The sequence below is a fragment of the Lepidochelys kempii genome, chromosome 5, assembly GCF_965140285.1.
Source record: "Lepidochelys kempii isolate rLepKem1 chromosome 5, rLepKem1.hap1, whole genome shotgun sequence".
NCBI lineage: Eukaryota > Metazoa > Chordata > Testudines > Cheloniidae > Lepidochelys > Lepidochelys kempii.
Genome location: NC_136384.1, coordinates 129838632 through 129859779, shown reverse-complemented (window position 1 = coordinate 129859779; position 21148 = coordinate 129838632).

Below are 21148 nucleotides of genomic sequence, written 5' to 3'. Positions count from 1 at the left end.
AAGCATCTTGAATTAGTGCTTTTGGGGGGGGGGGTATTTAGATTTAAAATAATAAAGACTCCAATCAAAGGCTTTAGATGCCCTAAGAGCCTTAATTATACAATAAATACCATCACATTAACTCTGATCAACATTAAAATCATCAGTGCCAAAAACTCAGCCAGCCAGCCACTCACCCCCTTCCTCAATGAGGAAACATACCCTCAGCCCTCTCAAATAGATGCCTTTTTGCATGCCTGGAAAGTCAACAAATTCAGGTTATTTTGGACCACAAGGAGATGAAGTTCCAGAGTTCATACACACAATGCCCAGCCAGTCACCTCCTCTTTCATTCACCAACAAAAAACTTCATTTGGTGTTAGTTAAGGTTGCTCTCATCAATAAACTAAACCATAAAAAATGAGGAAATACAAAGTTAAGGATTAAAAGGCGGCAGTGACAAATGCTCTCAGGTTAGGAAATGCAATAATGAACGTTGCCTCGGCAGCCTGAATTCAGCCCCCTTGTGTGTGTGCATTATGACACAGCCTTTAATGACCTGTAGAAGTGACTGTGCAAAGTTTGGTGGGAGTGTCATGCCCATCATCCCATAGGAATTTGGTGGCAGAGGCAAGGATAGAATCCATGCTTTCAAAGTGGCATGCAACTTCCCTAACCACAAGGCCATCCTTTTTCTTCCAGCAGTCACCTGTCTCATTCACTACAAATCTTCCAATTTCTGCAGCACATGAGGCAGGGATCCTACAGACAACAGCCTCCTTTACTGTACTTCCCTGATTCATCCCCGGTGCACTGAATGAACCTGGGGTCCTGTGTTACACATACTATAGGTTCATGTAATTAAAAACTGTATCATAATCCACATGTGAAAAGGGGACAAATTAAGGTGCCATAAACAACTTTCAGTATGGAATTTCTGAACTTGAGAATGCTTGATTTTGCAACCTTTAAATCTTCATTAATTCTTAACTTTGTATTTCCTAATTCTTTATGGTTTAGTTTATTGTGAGAGCAACCTTAACTAACATTAAATGAAGTTTCTGATTCGTTAATTTCCTTAGTTTTTTAAAAGGAAGAAAATGGTTTATATATGTGCTATTTAAATAACAAAGCACTTACACATTTGTTGTCTTCAGTGTATACACTTCATTGCCATAAGCTATCTTTGTGAAGCTCCATATTTCATCACTCAATGATATGTTGTCCAATATATTGAAAGTCATGAAATTAAATTGTAGTAAAAACAAACCAAGTTTTAATGCAACTTCAATTTTACTGCAACATCTAAATGACAGTTTTTAAAATTCTGTAACAGGAAACTGGGCTGGGACTCAAAGCTAGAATCTTCCACTTTTTAAAGGAATCTACATGAAAAGAAGCTGGAGAAAAGCATCTTCTTTTCATATCCCCCTTTTGAGGAAAATAAGAAACAAACAATTACCAAAGAAACTATGGAACATACCACAGTACAAGCCCAAAGGAGCACAGCTGGAGTTGATCCAAACCCAGTCTGCTCTGTCCCAGGTCCTCCTGGGGCCCTGCTTTGTACTAATGTGATGGTCATCTGAGGGAGACAAGTTATCGAAGGCAGCCATTGCTATGACAACCAGGGCCCTAGTGGCTCTCCCCAAGTATGCAGATGAGAGTGCTGAGTGGCTGATTATCTCTGATGTCACAATGTTACTGTACAGGTAGCTGCAAGGGACACTGTGTGAACAAAATAAAAATCAGGTTTTTCCAGTGTTCTGGTTTTCCCAAATTTTCCAAAACAGACCTCAACATACAAACCCAAAGTACATATTGGAGATCATGCCACACAGGTATTAATCAATGGCTGAAATTTGGTTCAAATTCCCCATGACCTGGTTACTTAAAAGGGTTCCAAAAAAGGTGAGACATTGATGTACAGACCCGATAACACAGAACATGTTGATGCAATCTTAACTATGGTCTTGCTGCTGGGAGACCATAATAATGAGGGAGTTCCAGCTTAATCACCCCTTCTAGCCCCAGCTGTGTTAGCATGGCCTGGAGAGAGAAAGGAGATCTCTTAGGTAGGCTGGTGCTGGGCTATTTAGGAAGACACCACCCGAAGGCTACCTTACTAACCCTATCGGCCCCATATATCTCTTGCAAAAAAGGTGTGACAGGATGGTGTCCCACGGCATCCTATACTCAAGAACTCTGCAGGAGGAAGAGCAGTTGCCCACAACTGCCTGCTGAGATCCAAAGAAAGCCACCAAAGAGCAGCCCTGCCAGGCTGTGAATAATTCTGTGCATATAGCAAAGAACGGGTGAAAACAACTGACTGGACAGTAGACAGTAAACCATGAAGTGACATATCTCAAATGCAGTGTAGTAAAACAGGGTAACAGTGAACAACATATGCACAGGCTAACCATTAAATAGCATGAAGTCTTTCAAGGACTACATCACTAACAGCTGTGCTTCATCAAACCATATGAGTTCTAATCCTTATTTAGGCCTTCATAGATTCACAGAGTTTAAAGCCAAAAGAGGGCCCATTAGATCACCTAGTCTGACCTCCTGTGTATTGCAGCCTCTTAAATTTTGCCCAGTTAGTCCTGTATTGAGTCCAATAGCTTGTGTTTGGCTAAAGCACATTTTCCAGAAAGGCACTCAGTCTTGATGTGAAGAGATGGAGAATCCACCATTTCCCCTGGTAGTTTGTTTCCAGTGGTTAATCACCATCCCTGTTACAAAAAAAGTGCCTTATTTTTTATTTTAATTTGTCTGTCTTGAACTTCCAGACACATTATGCCTTTCTCCACTACATCAAAGAGCGCTTTAGTACCCAATCACACTTAGTTCCTATTAGGATTTCCATTCTCCTTATTTCACAGAAGGTAGGCACATCCTTACCCCTCAGGCCAGTTTAATCCAGTTTTCATGTAAATGAGGCATGTCAGAAACTTCTCTTTAATTGCCCACTTTCCTATTTAGCCTAAGCTATTCAATATCCCTAGTTTCATACAAAATTCCTATTAATTTCAAAGGGAATGTTGCCTTTTAAAGGACAAGTGGATAAGTCGCACTGTATTGACATATCACTATTTATTTCTTACAATGTCACTGTACAACTGGGAAATCCCCATGGGGACCTGATCCATCTCTCACTGGCCCCAGTGTAAATTAAGAGTAACTCCATTGGAGTAAATCCAGTTTCACAGTGTAAATGAGTGGAGAATCAGGGCCAGGCACTTTTAGGTTAGATTATCAGAAAAAAAATCACTTTTGACTATCATGCACTGGCTGAAGGTGGAAATATATTTAACTTTCAAATTATTACTGTGCAGGTTTCTATTCTAGATTCAACAAGTTCTCCTGAGATATTAAAGAAACAGGTTCAAAGAAAGTATCACCAGTACTCAGTGAATTAATTGTTGATTTTTATTAAAAGTTTTGAAGAGGTCACGTGGGTAAGAAATTTGGGGGCAGAACAAAGATAGAGTAAAAAAAATATTAGAAAAATTCATACTCAGTAGATCTCGGAAGGATGAGAAACATTTTATGAACCAGTATAATAATAAATAATATGTTTATTGTTCAGAGATATGTATCCAAAGTGGGGGAGGGGGTCGGGTTTAGCTGTACAGTTAACAATTTTTTTTTTAAAACTACATCTAATTTGCTGAAGTCCCAGCGCTGTCATCCCTACTCCTAGTGAGTGGTACCTTACCCTGTTAGCGGGCTTGCTGATTTCAGTAGGACTACTCCCAAAGTAAAACTACTATTTGACATGAATAATGGGGGCAGAATCAGATCCTGAAAATATACTGTACCATTACGACCATAGGCTTAGTGGAAGCATACAACAATGACACAAATATATGAAAAGATGCGGCATATGAGTAGCTAAGGTTGGAGAAAACCCTGTTGCATTGCATTATTTATGAAGTAGTGTGTGATTGCACAATTAGAAGCCAATCCTACCTCTCTACACAGTGCCGTTTTGCTGCGTAGGAAGAGGACAGGGTGGGAGAGGTCTGTCCAGGAAATGTGCACCCTCTGCATGCAGCAGAGTTCAACTTCAGCTCTTCCCGGCATGACCTGTAATCTCAGCTAAGACCCAGCTGACCATTCCACAACCCACCTTGGCTGCTGATTACAGTGTTAATTAAGAACCTGATCCAATGCCCATTGCAGTAGAAGAGTCTTTTCCATCAGGTTTAATAAGTGCTAAAATCAGGCCCGGAATGCTCCGAATGTTGCAAGTTTTGTCATATTATTTTCCTTTTTTCTTGTTACACTATAAATCCTTTATTTTTTGTGCTGCCCTCACTGACTCCTGAAAATAATTGGTCCCTTTCTTTCATTTTTGTAACAGCCTTTTATATATCTGTAAACAGAGCCATCTCCCCTCCCTTTCCTTTTTAGCAGACTGAACACTTCCAGCTCCTCTAACCTTTCCCCATTGGTCTTATTTGCCAAACTTCTGTCATTTTACAGCTCCCTTCTGAACTGTCTTCAATTCTCTCTCTTTCCTAACAAGTGGTGCCCAAAACAGAACTCCAGCTGAGGTCTGACCTGTGTGTTCATTTCATCCTCCTGTTGATACCTCCTAAAGCCCAATCTGTCTGTTTTGCAGCATTGTCAGTTCATGTTCCATTTATTTCCCATTCTGACCCCCACATCCTGCATTGTCATATGACGCTCAAGCCAGCTTTCCCCTATGCTGTGGGCCTGATCCGAGGGTACACTGACTTGTGGTTCCTCGCTGCGCTCAGGATCAGGCTGTGTATCAGTGCACGTAACTACTTCCTTTGGAGCCTGTTTACAGAACAAAGAGTAATCAAATGTAGTGAAATGGGTAGGAAAGGACATTTCCTGCCTCCTAATTCCTTTTCTAGAGGGCTCCAGCTTCAAAGCAGCCACCGCCAGCTATAGCTGCTTACCAGGAGGTAAGTCAAGGCCTTCTACCCACAACCACTGACCCAGAGAGACCTGGCACCAGGCCCACCAATGCCCCTTCCTCTTCTCCACATGGAGAACCACAACATGAACAAGAGGGAGCTTGCAGGGACAAATGACATAAATCCTCCAACCCTCACCGCTCCTTGCCCAAAGCTATCAGCTCCAAATACAACCCAGGGCACAGCGTACCCCCACCACTGGATCCAGAGGGACCCACCCCCAGGTTACTGGGCCCTGTAGCCTTCCACGCCACGCTCCACATGGGAAGAAGCAGCAGCTGCAAGGAGCAGCTTTCCCAGCCTCCTGACACCATTCGCTCATCACCGAAACCAGGACTCTGGGAACGAAATCCTGGCCCCTTTGAAGGCAGTGGCAAAACTTCCATTCACTTCACCCTGAATATTTTCTAAATGGCTGTGTTACCCCTTTCTGGCCCCTTTCCTCCTATCTGGCCCCTTTCCTCCTATCCCAGCAACCCCTCAGCTGCCAGTCCCACTTTCCCTGCCTATGGTGGCTTCACGCTCCCCTTTCCACCTCCCTCCTTTGTAAGTTCTCTCTTTTTATCCACTGCCCTTCCTCAGCCCCCATTTCAACCCCAACCCTTGGAGAAACAAAAGCTTCATTTTAATCCTTTAACTCTGACGAATACACAAACACGTTTATTTGGATGGATCTAACCAACCATGTACTCAGCACCCTGAGCACTTTGCTTGGATCTCATATTTCTTTCCTCAGAACCATCGCTGTTTTTTTGCCTTTTTAGATTGCAAGCTTCTCAGGGCAGAATTCTGCATGTTTATACGGTGAGTAGCATCCTATGGCACTACTGAAATAAAATAAAATAATAAATAATTATTAAACAAATAAATTAATAAAATAATAAATAATTTAAAACAAAATTATTTAGTGCGTTGTGATAAAGACTCAGGGTCTGATCCAAAGCCCATCGGACTGAATGAAAACATGCCTTTTCAATCAGGTCACTGTTTGATCAACCCCTCAAAGAGGCAGTGTTTCACATGTCAGTTCAGCCCCCTCTTATTTATCTTAGGGTTTTATAATACTGCCACCCATTACCATAGTATCTGGGTGCCTGCCAGGTAAAATCAATAGAAACAGCCCAGTCCCTAGTAGACTTCAAGGAGTCTCTAGTTCAGGGGTCGGCAAACTTTTTGGCCTGAGGACCACAGCTGGGAATAGAAATTGTATGGCGGGCCATGAATGCTCACAAAATTGGGGTGGAGTGCAGGAGGGGGTGAGGGCTCTGGTTGGGGTTGCGGGCTCCAGGGTGGGGCAAGAAATGAGGAGTTCAGGGTGCAGGAGGGGGCTCTGGGGTGGGGTGGAGGAGTAGGGTGCGGGGGGGTGTGCAGGCTCTGGGGTAGGGCTGGGGATGAGGAGTTTGGGGTGTAGGAGGGTGCTCTGAGCTGGGACTGAGGAGTTTGGAGGGCAGGAGGGGGATCAGGGCTAGGGCAGGGGGTTGGGGCATGGGGAGAGGCTCAGGGGTGCAGGATTTGGGCAGCACTTACCCCTCAAGGGGCTCCCAGAAGCAGCAGCCATGTCCCCACTCTGGCTCCTACGTGGAGGCATGGCCAGACAGCTCTGCACGCTGCCCCATCTGCAGGCGCCGTCCCTGCAGCTCCCATTGGTCAAAGTTCTCAGCCAATGGGAGCTGCGGGGGCAGCATGCAGAGAGGAGCCCCATGGCTGCCCCTACACATAGGAGCTGGAATGGGCCCATGCCGGTGCTTCTGGAAGCAGCGTGGAGCAACCCCAGACCCTGCTCCCTGGCTGGAGTGGGGCAAGCCCCAGACCCTGTTCCCCAGCAGGAGCTCAAGGGTCAACTTAAAAGGGCTGGCGGGCCGCATTCCGCCCATGGGCCGTAGTTTGTCCACCCCTGCTCTAGTTTCTCTCCCTCTTTTCAGAGCAACAACTGCTTGAGGTAAGATAGTTTTGTTTGTTTCCAATTTTTTAGGGCAGGGCAGTTGAGTAGGTGGGGTGTGGAAGGAAGGTAGAAAGAAAACTTGCTAAGGAAGAAAAACTCTTCCAGTGTACAGAGAGAAAATGTGTGGATTTGACCTTTATGCAACTAGTTGATGCCGTCTCAGAGAAAACAAGGACATGTCTGTAGTGCCTGACTGCTTACAGATGGGTACACTATACGACAAACCAGGGGGAGAAAACACTATCTTCTGAAAAAAAACCTACACTTCCATTGTTAGGAGTCATTGGAGAGGAAACAATAGCACATATAACATCCGCTATTTAATAAGCCCTCATGTAGATTGGCCAGCTGGTGAGAGGAATGGGGAAAGTAACCACATGTGACAGATACTACTTCTATGTGGTTGATTCACTGCTGCAACGTGATCTGGTGCTACAGTGATGGATGTATTAAAAGAACCAGTGCAGGCGAGAAACAAACCCATCTGGGGAGGGGGGAAAGTCTCCAGAGCAGTGCTTATATCAAAGCTAAAGTAATGATCATCCATTATCTTCAACAGGCAGTTTTAGAAAGAGAAAAGAGGGCTTATGTACACGGCTGTACTTTTGCTCAAGAGCTGGTAAGTCTGCCTCTAGGAACACCAACTGCTGCACAGATGATCTGAAGGGTGCGTGGATGCCACACCACCAGCAGTGCTAAAATGAATGAGCACATTAGCTGCATGAGAAGATGATCTACAGCAGTAGGTGAAAGGTGCCAAAGCTGACCACAGTTATCTCTTTTGGCTGAATATGCACTCAGGCCTGAGAGCGTGATTTTGAGGATTGCTACCAAGTACTTCTCACGTGAGTGTTCAGAGGAGATGTCTGACTCTCAGAATGTTTTCTCCTCTTTCTCTGCTCAGATCACAGAGGTAGGCTCAGTTCTGCCAGCAGTCACAAGCAACAGTTATTTCAAGTTGGGCCTCTCTGCCACGACCATAGGTTTGCCAGGCGTCCGGTATTCGACCAGAATGCCGGGTCAAAAAAGGGCCCTGGCGTCTCCGGTCAGCATGACTGACTGGGCCATTTAAAAGCCCAGTCAGCAGTGCAGCAGAGCTAAGGTAGGCACCCCTGCCTGCCCTGGCTTTGCACACCACCATAGAAGAGGCCAACATGTCTCTGCGGCCCCTAGGCGCAGGGGCGATCAGGGAAGTTCTGCACACTGCCCCGCCCCCACACCAGCTCCACAGCTCCTATTAGCTGAGAACTGGACCCTGACCCATACCCCAACCCCCTGTCCCAGGTCAGAACCCCCTCCCACACCCTAACTCCCTCCCAGACCTCACACCTGCTCTCACACCCAAACTCCCTCCCGGAGCCCATATCCTGCACCCACTCCTGCACGCCAATCCTTGCCCCAGCCCTGAGCCCGCTCCCACACTCCAAACCCCTCAGCCCCATCCCAGAGCCCACACCTTAACCCCAAACCCCTCAGCCCCAAGCCCACCCCAGAGCCCGCACCCCCAGCCAGAACCCTGACCCCCTCCTGCACCCCACCCCCCTGCACCAGCCCAGTGAAAGTGAGTGAGGGTGGGGGAGAGTGAGTCATGGAGGGAGGGGGGCTGGAGTGAGTGGGGTTGGGGCCTCAGAGAAGGGGCAAGGCCTTGGGGAAGGGGCAGGGCAGAGAGCGGGGCAAGCATGTTCAGTTTTGTGCAATTAGAAAGTTGCAACCCTACACAATCACCATCATAAATAATACCTATATTACCTGTTCCAGGTATCCCCTGGGGGGGCACTTCTGCTTCTACTCCATCCATGGATGGTGTTACATAGACCCCTCCCCCCAAAAAAAATGGCTCCAATAATCCAGTTACCCCATGTCTGCACAGATCTAAGTAAACAGGTAAGCCATCCTGCCGGGTACAGGGGTGATCACACCAGTGACCTCACAGGGCCCAGGGTCACTGAATCATCCTGCCGGGTACAGGGGTGATCACACCAATGACCTCACAGGGCCCAGGGTCACTGAATCATCCTGCTGAGTACAGGGGTGATCACACCAGCAAACCCACAAAGGCCAGCATTCCTTGGGAACATGTTTCTGTGGCTGGGCAGTTCCCCATACCAGGCTGGATGCTCAGCTCTTGCCATAGCATGCACATGAGGATTATAACTGAAGTTTAGCAGATCTTTGGACCCAAACAAAACCTATCTGGTTCCCCACAACCTGGTCAGTACAGAGACCACAGAGATTTTCATTCTAGAAGCTCTTTTTCTTTTTACCCACAGAAACTTGACTATCTGTTAAAAAATCAGACCCTCCCGTGCACCAGAGCTCGCCTTGACACAGTGCGGGGGCCGTCTGCATTGCAAGTGAAAGTGCAACTGCAGCATAGGTAGGCATAGGCAGTGTCCACCTGGTGGCACAGGCTTTACCCCAAACTATAGACCCAGGCTCCCCAGCAGGCTCGTACTTCACATCTTCGCTTGCAGAACAGACTTACTCTGAAAGGGAGGCACAGGTGGCTTTAAGCCACATTCGTTGTCCTCAACCCACCAGAACTGACTGGGGCTGACTCTGCCCCCAGCAAAACTTGGCCCCACAGATGTAATGGCCCCTAAGGAGCCATTCCATGGGCAAAGACGGCTAGAGAGAAGTTATATTCCCTTCCCCCAGCCCATCCCACGACACACCACCTATGTGGACATTTCCTCCCCCCTATTATGGCTTTAAGGCTGCTGTGGGCCACTAACACAGAGCAGCCTGATTTGGGCCCACGACCTGGACCAATTACTCCTGCCATAGTTAGTATATAACATTCTTCTCACTCTGATCTGCATACCACACATGAGTGCATTCATACATCACACTTGGATGCTCTACAACATACAAAGTAAATTAAAACAATAAATAAGAGACGATAAAGGGCTAATTTCACCACTTTTATTAAAGTGCCTAATGTTACTCTTGAGACCCCTTTATGAAGTCTTTCTTACCCTTCAGCTGTACAGTCTTCCCGGCAAAGTCACAAGAGAGGTGACTTTTGCAGATTGCACTACTAATGAGAAAATTGTTTGTTTTTATTGTAAGATGATTTATATAAATATTCCCCGCATGATAAGACTCTTGAAAAAACAAGTCTCGTTTTCAAAAGTGTCCTGGGATACAGCAAGAAACAACAAACAAATTCATTCATAAAAATTTGACATTTAGAAAACATTTGAAGAACAGGGCTTCACGCTTAACAATCCCAGTTCAAAAAAACCTAGCACTGGTTGGCATTAATTTTATTTCAGAGGGAATTTATTATTGATATTATTCTATTGCTGTGCCCACGATGAGCTAGGCATTTTCCATGCATTCAAGGCTATGAGCCACTCACAATTTAAAGACAGCTAAAAGGAGGGCAACCACAAATAGCGAATTTTCATACTGCTCAGCTAGCTTCATTACAGGCAACCCAACTGAGAAACAAGGCCCTGCAGATGGGCTCGGGGGATGGGGGGCAAGATTGGACCATGTTTTGGAGACTCTACAGAAGAAGGTACAGAGGGGACTTTCCAAAAAGCTGACAAACAGACAGACAAGACCCAGGAATGTTAGTAGAGCGGAGGGGACAGAATAATGTGAATCTTGGCAGGGAGGATAACCAGGAAGGGGCAGAGATATGTAAAGCTTTAATTTGATGTGCTGGCAGATAGGGAGTGAGGGTTTCAAAGACAAGAATGATGTGATCAAATCAAGAGGTACAGAAGATGACTTTATGGGCTGAATAGAACCCATTACAGCATATACTGAAGGCAGACAATATTATCTGATTTAAAAGTTACCAGCTATATAGACAAAATGGGAACAATACTAGACACAAGTTTTTTTCCTGGATTTGGATGAGCATGTACACAGCAGGTTGGCTAAATCTGCTGATGACACAAGGTGCTTTACTTTCTGACAGCTGTTGAGGATTTTGAGACACTCCCAATAGATCTAAGCACACTGGGGTATTTAGCCAAGTGAGTGCAGATTAAATTTAATTAGCAAAAAAATGCAAGGCAATGGCCAAAAATAGTCCAAACTTTTATATAAGCAGATGGGCTGTGAATGAACTTTGAGGATTCACGGAGGGAAAGACCTTTGGGTCAATGTGGATAACTCAATGGAGCTGTCTGCCCAGTAGCAGATAAAACAGATATTTGTGTGTTAGAAGACCATGGAAATGAAATTTTCTGGAACAACTGTGTGAGCCCTGCTGAAGTGATGTGAACAGCCAACAGCAGTCTTGGACTGGCACTTTGAGCCCCAAATTCCTCCCTACATCAGTGCAGAGCCCGGCACAGGGATGGGGAGGAGAGGGGCTACTAGGGACCAGTATGGACCCTGGTAATATTTAGGGCAGCCCGCAGTGCTGTCTAATTTGGGAGCCAGCTGCCCAAGGCCTCTGCCTGCCCCTATGTCCCCCAGGAGTAGCCCCTGTGCTAGCAGCTTTCATGACCCAAGACTACTCAATTGTCACATACTTGCCCATAAAAGTCAAGGGTACATTTAGCAAATGGAGCAGGATTTAATGTGATCTCAGTTACAGGCAGCATTTTCCAAAGCACTCAGCTTTGGCCCACCTCTGCTCCTGTTGAAGTCAAAGGTACAATTCCCATTGCCTCCAGGAAATGCAGAGTTAGGCCAAGCTGAGCACTTCTGAAAAATCCTGCCTTACATAGTAGGTAAGCCTTGAACACTTAGGCAAGTGAAACCTCTTTTCTGACGGGTGAGTAGTGTTGAGTCAATATTAACGGCACAGAATTTCTTATTTAAACAAACTATAAAAGCTAAAAGAAATCTCTAAGCTTTCATAACGGAATACTGAATTCATGAACACTAATGAGCACAATAAAAAACCTAGGGCCTGCCTGATCCAAGGCCCATTAAAGTCAATGAGGGTCTTTGATTAGTCCCTGAGAGAGACTACCTCCATGCAGATTGTAAAATGAAGGAGTGATATAACTGTTCCTTTGGTTTCCAAAAGCTGTTTTGCACTGAGCACTACCGCTTTGTTGAAATGATCAAAATACAACACCAACACCAAATTCAAGATTTCTCAGAGGTGTGTACTTTCAACACTACTTTATAGTGCAGAATGCTGGGGAATGAGAAAGTATGACATGTCCAAACTGTCTTCATTCCATACAACCTGCCTCAGAAAAATACCTCCGTATCTTTTGGCCCAGAACAATCTCAAACCGAGATCTATTGACACAGCCAAGAGTGCAGCACAGTGCAGCACCCTCATTGCCAGGAGGCATTGGAGACAGATGGGTCACGTGCTTCTGATGGAAACTGATTCCGTCACTAGAGTAGCAATAAGATGGACACCAGAAGGCAAGCGAAAATAAGGCTGCCCAAAAACAACATGGCAAAGAGCTGTGGAAGCCGAGCTGAAAAACCTGGGGCACAGCTGCGGAACCATTGAAAGACTTGCCAGAAACAGACAGGAGTTGAGGAGCTTCGTCGCTACCCTAAATGCCAGAGGCATAATAGAAACATCATGATGACGATGACTACCACTTTGTGAACATCAGCATTTCTACTGCTTATTATGATTCTACTCTCCGTTGTTCATTAACTGGACAAAACCAATTGTTGTTCCAGGGTAAAGCTTGCAACATAAAATAACAGCATTGTCACCTCCTGTTCCTCCCTGTGAGACAGTGATTTGAGAGGTGAGGTGGCCAGGTTCAACAGGACCAAGAAGAACTGTCAAGCTCTAGGCTAAGCTGAGAAGAGAAACTGGATTCTTTCAAGGAGATCTGTGATGCCTGGCCCTAAAGATTTCCATGTGACTCGTTAGTATTCTATTGGTCACCCATTCCAGCCACGCTGCATTAGAATCTTTTCCTTGCTGCTAAATCCAGTTTGTCTTTCAATCAATCACCTTGCTACATAAATCTGTGACGTGTGGCCCTCAGAGTACTTTTCAATAACAAAAAAATTAAAACAAATACTAAAAGCAAAAGAGGGGAAAAAATTTAAAAAATTTAGCGGGATTTTAAATAACCTGCGCGTAGTGGCACTTACTGTGCTCTGTGTTAGGGACCCGCCAGAGCAGCAGCCTGTAGCTTGGCCCTGCATGTTGTGTCATTAGCAAAGCAGTTTTTTGGGACCCCACGGTGCTCGTGTGACTCCTTCACATCAAGTTTGTTGGGCAGAAGACAGAGCAAACGGATTCTACATTCTCAGTAAGAGGAAACCCTACAGAAGGTGAGTTAATTAGGCAAATAACTGAGCACCAAGTGATTTCATTCAAATGTACAGCAATATTTAAATACACTGGGGGGCACCTGGAAATGGAATGAGTCCGTCTATCACTACCCTTCAAACATGAGCATATTAATCACAAAGCCTATCTAATTCAGCTTCAAAATATGGCAATGGAAGTGTTGCAAAATTTAATATGGTTAATTTGAGTTAATTATCCCTAATTATACATGTGCCATATTGCAGAGTTATCTAGAAACAAGTGTGTTTAATAGCTACAAACAGTAAGTATAATATTGAGCTCTATGATAAAACTTTAGATGCAAAATATATTCAAATACACACAAAAGAGCCATTGGCCATTATCTTTGAAAACTCATGGCGATCCGGGGAAGTCCCGGAAGACTGGAAAAAGGCTAATGTAGTGCCCATCTTTAAAAAACGGAAGAAGGAGGATCCTGGGAACTACAGGCCAGTCAGCCTCACCTCAGTCTCTGGAAAAATCATGAAGCAGGTCCTCAAGGAATCCATTCTGAAGCACTTAGAGGAGAGGAAAGTGATCAGGAACAGTCAGCATGGATTCACCAAGGGCAAGTCATGCCTGACTAATCTAATTGCCTTCTATGATGAGATAACTGGCTCTGTGGATGAAGGGAAAGCAGTAGACACGTTATTCCTTGACTTTAGCAAAGCTTTTGACACGGTCTCCCATAGTATTCTTGCCAGCAAGTTAAAGAAGTATGGGCTGGATGAATGGATTATAAGATGGATAGAAAGTTGGCTAGATTGTTGGGCTCAACGGGTAGTGATCAATGGCTCCATGTCTAGTTGGCAGCTGGTATCAAGTGGAGTGCCCCAAGGTGGGTCCTGGGGCCAGTTTTGTTCAATATCTTCATAAATGATCTGGAGGATGGTGTGGATTGCACCCTCAGCAAGTTTGCAGACGACACTAAACTGGGAGGAGAGGTAGATACGCTGGAGGGTAGGGATAGGATATAGAGGGCCCTAGACAAATTGGAGGCTTGGGCCCAAAGAAATCTGATGAGGTTCAACAAGGACAAGTGCAGAGTCCCGCACTTAGGACGGAAGAATCCCATGCACCGCTACAGACTAGGGACCAAATGGCTAGGCAGCAGTTCTGCAGAAAAGGACCTAGGGGTTACAGTGGTCGAGAAACTGGATATGAGTCAACAGTGTGCACTTGTTGCCAAGAAGGCCAATGGCATTTTGGGATGTATAGGTAGGGGCATTGCCAGCAGATCCAGGGACATGATCGTTCCCCTCTATTCGACATTGGTGAGGCCTCATCTGGAGTACTGTGTCCAGTTTTGGGCCCCACACTACAAGAAGGATGTGGAAAAATTGGAAAGAGTCCAGCGGAGGGCAACAAAAATGATTAGGGGACTGGAACACATGACTTATGAGGAGAGGCTGAGGGTACTGGGATTGTTTAGTCTGTGGAAGAGAAGAATGAGGGGGGATTTGATAGCTGCTTTCAACTACCTGAAAGGGGGTTCCAAAGAGGATGGATCTAGACTGTTCTCAGTGGTAGCTGATGACAGAACAAGGAGTAATGGTCTCAAGTTGCAGTGGGGGAGGTTTAGGTTGGATAGTAGGAAAAACTTTTTCACTAGGAGGGTGGTGAAACATTGGAATGCATTACCTAGGGAGGTGGTGGAATCTCCTTCCTTAGATATTTTAAGGTCAGGCTTGACAAAGCCCTGGCTGGGATGATTTAGTTGGGGATTGGTCCTGCTTTGAGCAGGGGGTTGGACTAGATGACCTGCTGAGGTCCCTCCCAACCCTGATATTCTATGGTTCTATGAAAAGCAAAAACCAGACAGTGCCAACTGCTGAAAAGTAGCAGTATCTTGTGAGACCTCTATGTCAGCTCTTGCTATGGGCCACAGGAGACCCTGGTTTTCTTCTTCATGTGTGTGTGTGTGTGTGTGCGTGTGTGTAGTTGGTGAGCACATCAGATACACTTCTCCTTCCACTTCCATTTCAGCCATCTGTCACAGAGGTGACTGCTCCTTTAAGGTCAGGCCCTGGTCCAATACATCCCTGATATAAGTTCTGGTCTTTCAAGGATAGGCATTCTGGGAATTGTAGTCTCCCCCAAAAGGTCATGTGACTGCAGGCTACAGCAAGGTCATCTGGGCAAGGTGGGGCAGACTGTGAACAAGAGTCAGACCAGGAAAGAAGAGGGCCCTGATGCAGGGCACTCTACTGAGGGAGAGCTGAAGAAGCAACAGCAGCTTGCTATTGAAAGCTCTTGAGTGCCCTCTGTCTGTGGAGAGTGTCAGGGAAGGAGCAATGGAAAGGCTTGATAGGGGAGTGCTGGGAAGAGGTCAAAAGCTGGGAATGGGCGAAAGATCCATGGGCGAAAGATCACTTGATGCTTTCCTGTTCTGTTCATTCCCTCTGAAGCACCTGGCATTGGCCACTGTCAGAAGACAGGATACTGGGCTAGATGGACCATCGGTCTGACCCAGTAGGGCCATTCTTATGCCAAGGAGAAGGCATAAAAACAGGCCAGCACCATAAGTGGTGGCCCTGGGAAGCACCTTTACTGACGGTGAAGGACTCTGCAGTTCATTATTGTTTGTGGCTTGTTTTCCCTGGACGAAGGAGAGTCTGGTTTGGCCGGAGAGTCCAGTCGCTAAATTCACAGAAGCACCAAGAGTAAGGGGAAATTGATGTACTGACGCAGAGCGATGGCTACATCTGACGCTGTATGGGCGAGCTGACCCTATCATGGTTCTAAGGAATCCATGGGAATGGGGACAGAAGATAGAAGAGACACATACAACAGTTTATAATCCCAATAAAGGGAAAAAGGTATCCTCTACTACATTGGAATACCTACACATTATCTCATAAAAGGTTGTACATGATTGCTTAGGAGAAGTGAACATGTCTGTATCAAGGAGACATTATCTGTAAAATAGGAAGTTCAGGACAATATCTTTCCAAGACCACGTATGCTGGACATAAACTCTTCTTCCAGGCAAGTGGAGAACAGAAGAAAGCATACAGTTCTTTGGGCCCCATTCCCATGTGTGGAGACCACTTCTCAATGCAGGAGAAGGTGAGAAGCTTTCCCCCATTGGTTCAGTTAGTACATGGCTGCCATGTTGAATGAGAGTAGGAAAGGAACTGAAGAACAGATATAAAGGCCTCAAGTTCCAGGACACTGAGATGCAGCTTGGACACGTTTGGTTTCCACAGCCTGTAAGCTCTGAGCATCTCTTCCAATTCAGAGTTTAAAGTATCTGTCCCTACATAGGAGACAGGGTGGTTGAGTAAAGAGTGGACCTCTTAGCACCTTATGTTGTAGGGATCACCAAATGAGCAAGTCATTCTTTCTAAAAGGTTACAGGGAATATACACAGATGATGCCATCATTTTGGTCTCTTGGACACTGCTCAAAGCAGCATAAATTGTACCCCTGAACAAGTCAGATCTTTCAAAAGGGAGTTTCTGGCTCTTTTTTATGGATTTCCTTGAATGACATAAAAGTTCTGAGCCCAGAATGCTTCTTGAAGGTAATGACTGAAGAAATAGAATTAGCTAGAGTATGGAAAGGATCCAAGAATATTATTACTGCATGCCTGGGTAAGTCTTGTCCCTCTTAAATGGCAGTCTTCGTAGCCTAAAAGAGAAAATCAGGGAGAATAGCTATAATTTGGAGGATCTTACTGTACAGATGGAAGTTGCACCACATCATCAATGCCTCCTAGTTGGCAATTTTCACAGACAAGGTGGCCAAGGAGTAAGCTCTCTTTCTCATGTAATATACCATAATTTCTATGGCTCTTTAAGTTGGAGAATCATCTTGGAAGATCCACCCATCCTACACCTTTCAGAGGCAGCAGAAAATACCAAGGAAGGAATCTGGACAATAGATATGGATGTGATACACAAGGATGGTTTTCTAAGCTGCAGATGAACCAAGGGCAGTGTGTTACCAGATCTCCTCAGCTGGATCCATTCTCCCCTCCTTTATTGGTAGGGCCATCTCTCCTTAATCCTTTGTCTCCATGACATCAAATACCTTGTGTATCTTTTCATGAACTACAGCAACTGGAATGTGAAAGGTTAGAGCTTAGTGTCCAGCAGTCTCTTGGATGGCCTGACTGTCCTCAAGAGCAGAATGCAACTACGGAGTAATTCTGTGCAGTGGCTGCAAAAGAAGACTCCTCATTCACCTTGTTCTTCTCTTTTTCTGGTGTCAATTTGCAGATGAATAGATTCTAAGGAACCTCCGGAAGATGATGGCCTCTCAAATGCCTGTTTATGATGCGTGGAGACAGAAGAAGGTGGAGACTAAGCTCTCCTAACTCCCTTCCTTTTGGAGGGATGTCCTTGAGAGGCTTCCTAAGAAGGTGTCATATAGGAGCATTTTAGTCTTGTGGTTAGACCACTAGGATCCTGGCCTAGGGTACCTATTCCCCATGAGGCAGAGGAAGTCAAAGGATGAAGAGTGCAACTGTCCTGGTAACACTGTCTCTGCTGGACACTCGCCAGGCTGCTGTGTGTGTGTTCCACCCACTGGGACCATGTGATCTAAGCTTTCTTGTGGCTAAGTAGAATACAACACTGTCTGTTCCCTGGACCACTCTGGCACATTTCCTGGGTACAGGCGCCCTGTTATCTCTTCCTAGAAACGAGACGTGCATCCCAGCTGCCTTAGTGCTGGCTCCCCCAGATTCTCCAATAGCTTAGGCACACCCTTTCCCAGAGCTCCAGCCTCTGGGTACTTTTTACAGTTCACCACTTCAGGAATGTGGCAGAGAAATGCAAGCAGACACATATGCTTTACAACGATTTCTGAACACAGTTCCTCTTTCCTTAGACAGCATGAGGTCTAGGCAAAATAAGAAACACCTGCACACATTCCCCTGGCTCATTTTCCTCACCACTCTTGTGCATTCTTTGGGTTTAGGGCAGACTCCTCTAAGGAGTCCTGGATTCGCCTCCTGCGCATGGGTTCTCCTCTGAATCAAGGCATCTCTCCCCTCCTGTAGATGAGTCAGCTTCCTTCTCCCTCAGCTGGTCCCTCAGTTAAACAAGACCCACTTATGGAAGCATGCCCCTCTCTTCCTTTCTCCTGCCCAAAGTTTTCTATGTCTCTCTGAGAGTCCTTCCCAAGCCACCAGTCTCTGTGGTTTTGGAAGGCTAGCATCAACACTTTGGTTTCTTGGTTCTGGCTGCTGGGGATTATCCACTCTCCAAACCCCAGCCCCCTGCAGGGAAGTTGGAGAGAACTGATTTCCCCTAGGATGAAATTACCCTTTTGTTCTCCCTAGGTAAGATCTGTGCAAGTTACTGATAGTCCTTAACAATCAGCCTGTTCATGGGCAGAAATGTCAGTGCCATCCCCTGTCTCCTTAATACAAAAAGCATGGGGCAACACATATTAAAAGAGCTTCATAAGGTATAATACAGACAGTTCATAAAATCAAACTGTAATTCATAAGTTGTATATAGACAGATTCCCCAAATTGTCACAGAAGCTCTGGCTAAGGAAGCAGAGATCTGTCCGGGTACCTTAATAATGGAACCAAAAGGGTTGCCTCTGATCTGAATGCCCCCTACCCCAAACAGACAGGCGGGGACTCCACGTACCAGTCCCTCAGAACCAAAGAGGCTGTATACACTGGACCCACCCTAGCCCAAAAGCTCTTATGGCATGGGCACATAAAGAACCGATTTCCCTCCTACAGAATCAGAAATGGGCCACATGCATTTCAAATAGGAGTGACGTTTGTTGCCCTCTCTCAAAGTGTTGCAGCAACTTGGAATCATCACACAGGACTCCTACTTAATTCACCATGTGCAGAGCACAGGCACAAAGCCCATATATTACTTAAGTGCCACTCAAGGCCTCCTTTGAAGGCCTAAGTGGAATTTAAGTGGTGCGTAAGCCTTGAGCCTCTGCACAGGGATGATGTTCAAGGTTAATGCGTTCAATCAAATATTGGAGCAAACAGACACATTGTGAAAAACTGAAGCCCTGAAAGAAAGGATTTTGAGAGTTTTATAGGCTTGGTAAGAGGATTCATTAGACATTTACTCATTAACTTAATACTTGGCCAGAACGTGTAGAATCAACCATTGTCCAGTTCCACCATTAGGATAGCATCAGACACATTTATGAAATCTGATCATTATTGAATGGCTTTCTGGGTGACAAGTACAAGAAAGATGTCATGTCTTTTACATAATTTATCAATGTCAAGCAACTAATGTTAAACACAAAAGCAATTATCTGATCTTTCCCCATAAGAATCTGTATCATACTTTATAGTCTTGTAATGTAAAATAAATTCTTAAATAATTATTGATACAGCTATAAGCTGAACTGAACAGAGAAACCATCCTTTTTTATTCTAATCCTAAATCATTCTTTAAAATTCTGATCACAGGTCCCTCCACAACTCCTCACTCCTTACGGAAATCACATCAGCAATGGGAAGAGCAAGAGAACAGGGAATTTCTCGGAAGCTGGTGAAAACGCCAGTACTATCAACAGAAGAGTGAAGTCTGCTGCTGCTACAAACCGCATTAAACTCTCGCTGCATGCTGTACCCTCACCATGGAAGGAGAGTAGCTGAAGAGTGCCTGAGACAGCCAATGACAGGTTTCAGAGTAACAGCCGTGTTAGTCTGTATTCGCAAAAAGAAAAGGAGTACTTGTGGCACCTTAGAGACTAACCAATTTATTTGAACATGAGCTTTCGTGAGCTACAGCTCACTTCATCGGATGCATACCGTGGAAACTGCAGCAGACTTTATATACACACAGAGATCATGAAACAATACCTCCTCCCACCCCACTGTCCTGCTGGTAATAGCTTATCTAAAGTGATCATCAAGTTGGGCCATTTCCAGCACAAATCCAGGTTTTCTCACCCTCCACCCCCCACACAAATTCACTCTCCTGCTGGTGATAGCCCATCCAAAGTGACAACTCTCTACACAATGTGCATGATAATCAAGGTGGGCCATTTCCTGCACAAATCCAGGTTCTCTCACCCCCTCACCCCCCTCCAAAAAACACACACACAAACTCACTCTCCTGCTGGTAACAGCTCATCCAAAGTGACCACTCTCCCCAATGCACATTGTGGGGAGAGTGGTCACTTTGGATGAGCTGTTACCAGCAGGAGAGTGAGTTTGTGTGTGTATAGGGGTGGGGGGGTGGGAAAACCTGGATTTGTGCTGGAAATGGCCCACCTTGATTATCATGCACATTGTAGGGAGAGTGGTCACTTTGGATGAGCTATTACCAGCAGGATAGTGAGTTTGTGTGTGTGTTTTTTTGGAGGGGGGTGAGGGGGTGAGAGAACCTGGATTTGTGCAGGAAATGGCCCACCTTGATTATCATGCACATTGTGTAGAGAGTTGTCACTTTGGATGGGCTATTGCCAGCAGGAGAGTGAGTTTGTGTGTGGGGGGGTGGAGTGAATTTGTGGGGGGGGGGGTGGAGGGTGAGAAAACCTGGATTTGTGCTGGAAATGGCCCAACTTGATGATCACTTTAGATAAGCTATTACCAGCAGGACAGTGGGGTGGGAGGAGGTATTGTTTCATGATCTCTGTGTGTATATAAAGTCTGCTGCAATTTCCATGGTATGCATCAGATGAAGTGAGCTGTAGCTCACGAAAGCTCATGCTCAAATAAATTGGTTAGTCTCTAAGGTGCCACAAGTACTCCTTTTCTTTTTGAGACAGCCAATGGCAGCATAGCTTTGAGGCTGATAAGTATAGATAAATAATAACCATAGGTGTAAATTCAACACAAGCTATGTTTGGCAGAAATGCAGGGCTGGAAACTCAGCCTCAGCCGGCTATGCACAAGGGACCCCCATTCAGCAAAACCTTTAAGTGGGTGCTTCAGTCTGTCCCTATTCTTCAAAGAGACAAGGTGGGGGAGGCAATGTCTTTTATAGGACCAACTTCTGTTGGAGAGAGACACAAGCTTTCACAGAGCTCTTCTTCAGGTCGGGGAAAGGTACTCAGAGCATAGGCATCAACATT